General features: G+C 34.0%; 1 long non-coding RNA gene across 1 annotated transcript; it reads left to right on the forward strand.

Moving 5' to 3' along the window:
* The first annotated feature begins 6,389 nt into the window (after window positions 1–6,389).
* On the forward strand, window positions 6,390–9,973 carry LOC139698092 (uncharacterized). Its single transcript, XR_011702847.1, has 4 exons — window positions 6,390–6,415; window positions 7,973–8,115; window positions 8,559–8,671; window positions 9,382–9,973. It is a non-coding gene; the product is annotated as an uncharacterized lncRNA (long non-coding RNA).
* Window positions 9,974–10,359: the final 386 nt, after the last annotated feature.

Below are 10,359 nucleotides of genomic sequence, written 5' to 3' on the forward strand. Positions count from 1 at the left end.
TTCCAACTATAATCTTTCAGCAATATTTCTTTCTAAAAACATCTTGTGCCCTCCCCTTGAAGGGGCTGCTAAAATGTTCACTGTGCCACTACATCATTTTTGATATTACTTCTACTTACTTCACAGATGATTGCCTCCAAATCATTAATGCATCCGTCTTCATGGCATGTATCATTCTAAGTAATAGTCTACCAGTGGATAGGTTTTGGATGGATACAGCTATTAACCACAAATCTAAGCCTCATCTATCATGACACTAACAAAATAATACTCCATGCTACAATAAATCCTTCTTCCTTTTTACTTTTACATGCTCAGCATATTTTCCAACCCCGTTCATAATCTTTTTCTCCCCCTACTTGCTAGGCCAACATTTTCCCCTCCATCAGTCTTCAACATTTCATCATCAATCCTCTGCATACACTTTTCTTGCCTTCTTTAGATTTCTCCCATGTGACCCCCTCTACTTATTTCTTCTACTTACTTGATACTTCTTTGCTTGTTCTCCTTCCAGTACATTTACTTTTTTCTAATTTTCTCTAAATCTACATCTCAAAAACCTTAAGTCTAGACCTATCATCTAGACCTAACAACCAAGTTTTCAAACTACATAAAACTACACTCTGAATCATCTTTTCTTCACATTCCTACTCAAGGTCCTTATCATACAACACCCCTAATGGAAAAGCTTCTTTATCTAAACCAATTTTCCTTCCACACTTTGACCCTCTATGAGACAAATGGGCTATTCTGCCGGCTCTACTTTATGCCTTCCAATTTAAATATTTAACTTTGGCTTCCTTTATCTTGAACTATATTTCCTTTATTTTGACAACGAAGGCAATGGCATGCATTATGTAGATGCATATGGTCTTTACATCTAAATGCTCTGGTCTGCAGGTGACCAAATACATGCATAGACCATTAGGTACCTCTTAATAGATACGACTAGCTGTCTAAATAAAAAAACTCTTAAAAAACATATCAAGTTTCAGCTATGTACGTCAAAAGTACAGCGGTCTAATTGCTGCAAGCATACAAATACACATACAAAAACAAATAAAATAAATACCTAGGTATGATAAGGGTTTCACAGAGTAACATGTCATTTTTACACCACTGTACATATTTCACTCTAGAGCTATTTAATTGCCAGCATTTTATGGATCTTGTTTGGAAAATTTTGGAAACTAATCAACATTCTGGGAGAATGTAAATTTACAAGCTCAACATTAGATGATTATTGCAACATGCATGACTCATTCGAAAAGATGCTCCCAATATAGCATAACATATAAACCCTCAGCTACCTGCAGAAACATTGAACAAATCAAAGTTTCAATAAAAATGCAGTATTCTGTTATGCCTCAATATCCATTACTCACCAACAGGTTTTATGAAGAAGATCGTGCTTTGTTTTTCCGCCAGAAGAAATTTCCTGAATCTATTTAAAATCAAAGCCTCAGATCATAGATTGGACAGCATCCATGGCACAAGATTCCTATCAATGCTGCTGATCATCATGGGTCATCGAATTAAAGCAATCATCAGCGGCCCTTTATTTAATCCAGAGGTGGTTGAACAGGTAATCTAAGGAAAAAGTTTATAAATGCTCCTTATTAATATCTAGGAAAATAATTAATCACCAAACAACATTCCATATACTCATATTATTTCATTTGGCTCTCAAACACTTTCATCTCTGGACATCACTTTTAAGCTGTTATTTCTGTTTTTTTTTTGGTCTTTTTATTTTCTTTGAATCTATCATTTATTCCAAATGAACATAACAAGTTCTGAATCCTTTATAATTTCACGGCATTGCATGACATCCATTTTTAAGGGTCTTAGTTGATAAGTCCCAATTCAAGCAAATTAATCATATTAAATAGGTACTTACAAATAAAATGTAAAGCACATTGATTAAAACTATTTATGCAGTTACGCCTTTATGACCCAGGGAGAAATGCTTTAACTCAGATTAAAAATTTAATTAAAGTTACATTTAATATTAGCTTAAAGGGAACTTACCCATTGCAATATTTTTAAATTGACGAAATTGTAATTGCATGATGCTCATTAGTTAAAACTTCAACATTCATATTTACAGGCTTACCGCAGACCAGGAGGTTCATTTCTCATCAATGGATTGATTATTGTAGACACCTTTTTCCTCTTTGGAGGACTGTTAACGACATATTTTCTCCTCTTGGAGCTTGACAAGAGAAAAAGTCTGAACTTTGTAAAACTTTTCATCCTTCGCTTTATCAGGTAAATGCAATTCTCTGGGCATTACAACTACTAGTTCATTTTTGTGCTATTCAATAAATTTATTACTTCATATGACCATACTGGAAACCAAGGACATTAAATATCCTTATATTTGCTTCAGGTTAACTCCTGTCTATGCAGTGATTGTTATTTTCCATGCAACCCTGTTCTATAAGATCGGATCAGGTCCACTGTGGAATTCCAAGGTAGGACTGGAAAGAGATAGGTGCGTGAGCAGCTGGTGGGCAAATCTTCTCTACATCAATAACTATGTAAATGATGATAAAATGGTGAGTGAATCAAAATATTGATCAGGTAACAGTATTTTTGTTGCTATGAAGAAATAATTTTACAAATACATATTTATACATCATAAGAAAAGAAATTCATGATCCATTTTTCATTGCAGTGCATGTTCCAGTCTTGGTATATGTCTTGTGACATGCAGTTCTTCCTCCTATCTTTATTTATAGTTTATATGCTATGGAAGAAGCCAAGAATAGGCTTTATTTTGGTGGGAATAGGAACTTTCCTCTCCCTTATAATTCCATTCATGATCATTTACATGGAAGAGAAGGATGCAATTCTTCTTCCTTACTTACGGTAAGTGTACCTAGATAATCTATATATTTCTAACATTCACTTTTTTCAATGGAAAAAGAACAAAAGCCTTTAATTTTGATATTTAGAAGGGTGATGTGTTGATGTGTTATTACTGATGATGATAATGCACACCCATGCATCATCATCATCAATAAGATTCATATATGAAATTAAATATTCAGTAATCTTTTGTCTCCTATTGACATATACATGCAGCCATTAATAAACAAAGATCTGACTACTGCATTGAAAAATGTCAATAATTCTTCAAATTCACAGCTGATTACACTAAATCTTAAGATGATGAAATGAGATTCTACTTTTAACCATAATCTAGACATGAGAAATTGTCATCATGATGCTTCTCCAAAAATATTAAAAGAAATGGGTTTTCTAGTTGAATTAAGCATTTGGCAAATGTGCTGTTGTATATTACTAATGATAGATAATAACGAGTTCATGAATAGGTGTCAACAGGACTAATTTTACAACTTCACCATACTCCTATTTCAGAAATTTGAAGGATGTTCAATCAAATGATAATTTTGTATCATTCTACATAAAGTCTCACAACAGAGCTGGTCCTTACATGGTTGGAATCATAATTGGATTCGTTTTGTATAAAATCCGTGATTCCAAATACAAATTAAACAAGGTGAGTAATATTTTAAAAACTAACTTACTGCAGGCATATATATATATATATATATATGCATGCAGTAATTAGATATATATATATATATATATATATATATATATATATATATATATATATATATATATATATATATATATATATATATATATACACATTCAAACACGAAATCCCGCCAAACGGCGAATAAATACTCATATATACAGAAACAGATATAAGGAAAAGGGATAGGAACACATATAAAGGACGAACACAATAGAGGTGGGGAAGGCGGAATCGAACGGATCACAAGAGTAAAAATATTTCCTCAACCGGGACTCGAACACCGGATCTTTCCACTTGCCGGGCGGATGCTCTTAACCACTTGAGCTATCGAGGATAGTCAATTTACCCTGAGATCCGTGGGTCTAATATGTCGCCAAGCGCCCCGATTCTTTCAGCCAAGAGATGGCGTCAGGGGGCTGTTTCACCCACCAAAGGAGAAATAGACAATACACAAGGAAAGGAAAGGACAGTGGGTTAGAATTCATACAACATCATACAGGAAAGGAACAGTGCGTTTCGTGGCACGCATAGCCAGAAGAAAGAGATGAGGCACATTGGCCAAATACACATTCAAACACGAAATCCCGCCAAACGGCGAATAAATACTCATATATACAGAAACAGATATAAGGAAAAGGGATAGGAACACATATAAAGGACGAACACAATAGAGGTGGGGAAGGCGGAATCGAACGGATCACAAGAGTAAAAATATTTCCTCAACCAGGACTCGAACACCGGATCTTTCCACTTGCCGGGCGGATGCTCTTAACCACTTGAGCTATCGAGGATAGTCAATTTACCCTGAGATCCGTGGGTCTAATATGTCGCCAAGCGCCCCGATTTTTTCAGCCAAGAGATGGCGTCAGGGGGCTGTTTCACCCACCAAAGGAGAAATAGACAATACACAAGGAAAGGAAAGGACAGTGGGTTAGAATTCATACAACATCATACAGGAAAGGAACAGTGCGTTTCGTGGCACGCATAGCCAGAAGAAAGAGATGAGCCACATTGGCCAAATACACATTCAAACACGAAATCCCGCCAAACGGCGAATAAATACTCATATATACAGAAACAGATATAAGGAAAAGGGATAGGAACACATATAAAGGACGAACACAATAGAGGTGGGGAAGGCGGAATCGAACGGATCACAAGAGTAAAAATATTTCCTCAACCGGGACTCGAACACCGGATCTTTCCACTTGCCGGGCGGATGCTCTTAACCACTTGAGCTATCGAGGATATATATCCTTATATCTGTTTCTGTATATATATATATATATATATATATATATATATATATATATATATATATATATATATATATATATATATATATATATATAATATCTTCGAAATGGAACGCTCTTCGGCGACACACAAATATATAAAAAACACAGATGTAGATTTTTAGAATATAGAGACAGATTTAGAGATTCTGAAGACGACAGCCGTGCTGTCGAAACGTAAAATAACAAATTGTGAGTGTCCTTTCTTTGTGTCTCTATATTCTAAAAATCTACATCTCTGTTTATATATATATATATATATATATATATATATATATATATATATATATATGCAGTAATTAGCTCTTTACAATATCAAAATAACCACACTCCACCAATGTTGCTATATATAAAATATATTTAGGTATTACTATTCTCAGAAACATTTTGGACAATGGCCTGATTTTTTTCTTTATCTACAAGAAAGATATTTCATTTATTTATTGTCTTGCTTTTTTCATTGGAGTGAGATTGAGACTATATAGTCCCTTCTTCTACCTAATTCCTATACATTACGTTGAAGATGAAGACAAACAGCCATGGCCTAGGTGGAGTAAAGCACACCTAAGAGGGAATTGAACTGGTAAATTTATGAATGATCATTGAATATTCTTGAAGTTTGGTAAAATATTTCATAAAAGATACTTCGTACAACTTTGAAATAAATCTCTCTATAAGGTAATATTACAAGTAATGCAATGAGTGGCAATCAAAAATAAAGGGATACCTTGTCGTATAAAATATATACCTTCATGTGTACGTCCATGAAAAGTTTCATGATGTATGTATATCAAAGAAATTTAAGTGTGCACTGATTTCAATATCTCTTCATGCACTACATATGAAATTAAGTTAATTTGGGTTCATAAGGACACATTAAAAAATATGTGAACTGAGATTGTTTCCCAATAGTTTTGGCAATTTTCATAAACAAATTGTAAATTTTTACATTCATGCACAATACAAGGATTTTAGGGTTACGATAACCCTTGGTCACTCCATGAAGCATCACATGCTTAAGCTTCTTTGCTCTACAATATATACCTGATATTATTTACAATGATATCAACATAGTTATTTATGATTAAATATAACCTGCTACTTTTTGACAAAATGCATCATACCTCTCCAGCTTTTCCAGTTCCTGGTATGCATATTCTGTACAAAGATGAGCATATGTCACACCGACAAGACTGAAAAAAAAGTCAACATGCTCCTTGTGTTAAGTACAGAAACAAAAAATCAATGCCCTCATATTAAATGAAATGACAAAGGAAATCATTGATTATCATGTTTTATATGACATTAAAATCATTGCCAGATGGTAAAAATGATATATCTTGACTCATCTTGCAGATCCAGTCACATGCGGCATTCACCAGTTGTCTCACTTTGGCTGTTGCAACCCTTATATCCGGTTATTTGTTTTATTACCCTGGCAATCACTATAATGCTCTTGAGTCTGCATTTTATGGATCCTGTTTCCGTATCTCCTGGGCTGCTGCTATTGGATTCGGACTGTTTGTTTTCACCAAGGGAGACTTGGGTGAGCCAATATATTTATTTTCCTGTGAGTTAGGTAGGCAAATAAGCATGTCAAAAATATTAATGGTGCCTTAAAATGGGACAAAAATTAGATTAAGATTGGTTCCCTAGCTAAGGAATGCAGAAACAGAAAGAATGTAGTTTTTGTACAGTAATCAACCCGAAGTTTGGTTTGGTAGGCGATGGTAGCGTTCACCCAGTAATAAACCCAACAGCATGCAAAATTTGCACACCAGGGTAGGAGAGTCAGCTCCTTTCCCTGTGCCGGTTATGGTTTCCCAGGAAAATCTGGTACCCAAAGAATCATACAGCTAGGGTAGAGCTGAGGGTGCCCAGAGAGGCTTGCCCGGGAATAGCATCTGGGCCCTCTGGTCAGTAGTTCAATGCTTTACTACTCTGGACTACTGCAGGGTCAGGCATTATTATTGCAGACAAGCAGGAGCAACATAAGCTAAAAAAGTATTTTCTAAATTAATCAATGATTCTCAAGAATAGAAAACCTATCATAATACTGTGTACAGATCCTATCTATCATTTTTCAAATATTGAATACAATTCCACTTTCATTACCAGTAGTTTTTAAGTAAATAGTCAATTTTGACTTGACTCCTTCTATTTGACTAATTTTCCAATAACAATTTACCAATTAAATTATTAACATAATGAAATATAAGACATGAATTTGGGCCAATATATCTACCATCACAGTTTTATAATGTGGAGCATGCAGATAATACCAAACTTTGAGGCACTGAGATGTGCATGGGAGCATGGAAATCGTGCATAGAGGAAGGAGAAAGAATGGGATTATGGGAGGTAAGGGCAAGTGATTGGCATGGCACCAACAAGAGAAACACTTGCTGGGCCATGTGCTCAATCACTTCTCTTGTCCCTGCCATATTCTCCTCCAAGACTACTTCTCCTAACCCTTTCCGCCCGCAAAGCAAAACTTTCAAGTTGGCTACCCAGGATACCTCTCCAAGGAAGTTTGAAAATAAAATTTTGCCCATTTTTGTGACTTGAGGTCTCCATTCTTAAATGACCCTGATTGCAAAAGGGCCCTAGAGCTTTGGTTTGGCCTGTTCGCTCCACGTGAGACAACTTGAACAATTCAGGGGGAAATGAGGAGATGATGTTGTTTTTATCACCTTATCGCTGATACAATGAAAATAGTCACTATTAGTAAAATTTTTATTCATTGAAGAATGTCAGATGAAGAAGTTTTATCATGTTCATTTCTAATTTTAAGACCCTAATTATATAATATTTTTATCAGTAGTTGATAGTCTATTATGCTCAAGGGGTCATTAAACATTTAAGGTGATGAGGTGGGACATGAATTAACAACTGTTCGGAAACTGTCCTATGGTCATATATTAAGATCTTTTAACAACAGGGTTGACCATAACTATTTTTGATACTTTTGGGTTTGACAGTAAAAAAATATTAGATAATTGCCTTGAGTGTTTTATACTAGATTGTATTACATATATTTAGTAACAATGCATATAAACATGAATGATTGTAAGACATTAACTTCATCATTTAATTTCCATAGGTATTGCACAAAAGGTTGTAGAATGGAAGGCCTTTATACCCTTAAGCAGACTTACATACTGTGCATACTTGGTGCACACAATTGTCCAACTTTACCATATTGGTAGCTTAAGGAAACCAGAGTATGGGACAGTACCCAATGCGGTAAGAAAGACTATGTGACACATCTGTTCTCAGAATTAATTTTATTTTTAGGAACCCATTGGAAAAATAAATTCATAATCCTCTAAGTAGTAATATATTTTCAAAAATATTCAGCATTTTTACTAGTGGACCGATAAAAATTGCAATTTTCTAAATTATGATTCAGGGTTTAAAAATTTCTAACATTTATTTCCACAAACTGAAATGAATGATGTTCATTTTTATTAATACCTTGGATAGAGAGAACATTAAATTTTGACATTCATCTTATTAACCTGGATGATTTATGTCTTTGTTGGGTGATTGAGAAATTAGAACCTAGATTACCTCAGACCAGTTGAGAATTTCCTAAGAATCACTGCTATTTTAAGAGCATGTATTAATCTCATCTTGAATAAGAAATCTCTGACAAAAACATTTAATAATGCAATTTATCTTCACAGCTGTGGCAAACAACTGGTGACATATTTGTGACTTTCCTGGTGTCTCTCATCCTATGCCTTACTATTGAAGCACCAACAAGAGAAATTGAAAAAGTTTTATTCAGACATAAATGGTGAGTAATTATTGAAAACAATCAAACTAAACAGGCGGTTGCACAACGAAAATATCAATTATCAAAATTAAGTTTGTCCCTTTTTTTGCTTTTTTCCATTGCCACATCATACTTATATGTACTTTAGCAAACATGTTTACTTGTATTCATTAATATGTAAACATATAAACATTAGTGCATTTTAGTAAATATTTAATGAGATCACTTCATTAAGAGCATATAAACACAGGTAAATTTGGTACACATTCATTCAAATGTTTAAAAATTTGGCAACCACTTTTTCAGTAAGAGAAACTAGTTGTATCTAGTATCAATATGGAAAACTACAAAGCATATTTTTGAGGACATCAGGGGAAAGAGAAAATTTTCCTTGCTGTCCTTTCTTATTACATAATATGTCTTGAGAATTGAGTGATGGCCAGAAGTAATCATCCCAGCCCTCCCAAAATATGTGATATAATATATGGAAAGGTTATACATAACCAATAATCACATGTGATGTGTATATTATTTTTAAATTTCAGAGAATTTAATGTTCATAGAAGCTATATTAGAATGTTTTCAAAGATTTCACACTTGGCACATACATCCTTATTATACATCAATTTGGCACTGGATTACACAGACAGATTACTTTTAATTTAATTATGTCAGTGTCATTAATATTTTTCTTCGATCTTATCTAATTTTACACAAACAATTTATTTCAGATTGACGGATCACCTAACAGCATGGATATTTAATGTGTAACAGCAAAATATTCCCAGCATGTTTCATCATCCTATTTTTGTATGTCGTCAGTATTCATCACATCAATGAGGAACAAGAGGTGAAAAGTTGAGCAGATTTATATGCATCAGTTTTCAAAATGGAAATAATTTTCAAATTATTCAATTCTTCCAAATGATGCTTTTGCTCAAGTTATGACATTCCACTGGCTTTCAACTGAGTGCAATTTATGGATTTTGTGGAAGTCGAACTCAATATGAAAACTTTTATCTTATTTGATACATCATACTCTTTTGGCTGTGTCATCATTTTTATCATACCATTATAACATTATCAAAGTATTGTCCCGGCCTATATTTCAAATAAATAATCCTTAAGTGACAATGGCATGCATGTTAGGCATCTATATCATGCTGATAACCTGTGATTACGGTGCTTAAATGTCAATGAATGAAAGTGGATCTCCTTGGTCTGGTACTTACCTTTCTAATCTAGTCAACACATTGTCTCAAAGATAAGGTGTCTTTTCATCAGTTAATTCATCATTACTCTATGCCACAGCTGTTGTTAGCAACTGAGTTCATTGCAAATATTGTTTTAATTATATTATTTTTTGTTCATTTATACATATGTAATGATATATTGTTACAAAGAGGACTCTAATAAAATGCAATTGCAAGAGAAAAAGAAATATTATTTTCCTGCTCATGCTCCAAGAGCTCAGCAATCCACTTAGTAGCTCAGCAATCCAGAGTGCCACTTGCCAATTGGATCCAAATCTCAACCATCTTCAACAAAGAATATCTGAAATGTGACCATGGTCATCAATGCCGACTTCCTGGAAAAGACAAGAGTGAGAAGGGGCCTTCTACTCCAGCAATTTTTCCTTCTCTTTTTTATGATTGACAATTTTATGTCAGGGTCTACATTAGTGTAATTCATTTTATCACAGAATAGAA

Source organism: Hetaerina americana, unplaced genomic scaffold, assembly GCF_022747635.1.
Source record: "Hetaerina americana unplaced genomic scaffold, ioHetAmer1.1.p SCAF_8, whole genome shotgun sequence".
Taxonomy (NCBI): Eukaryota; Metazoa; Arthropoda; class Insecta; order Odonata; family Calopterygidae; genus Hetaerina; species Hetaerina americana.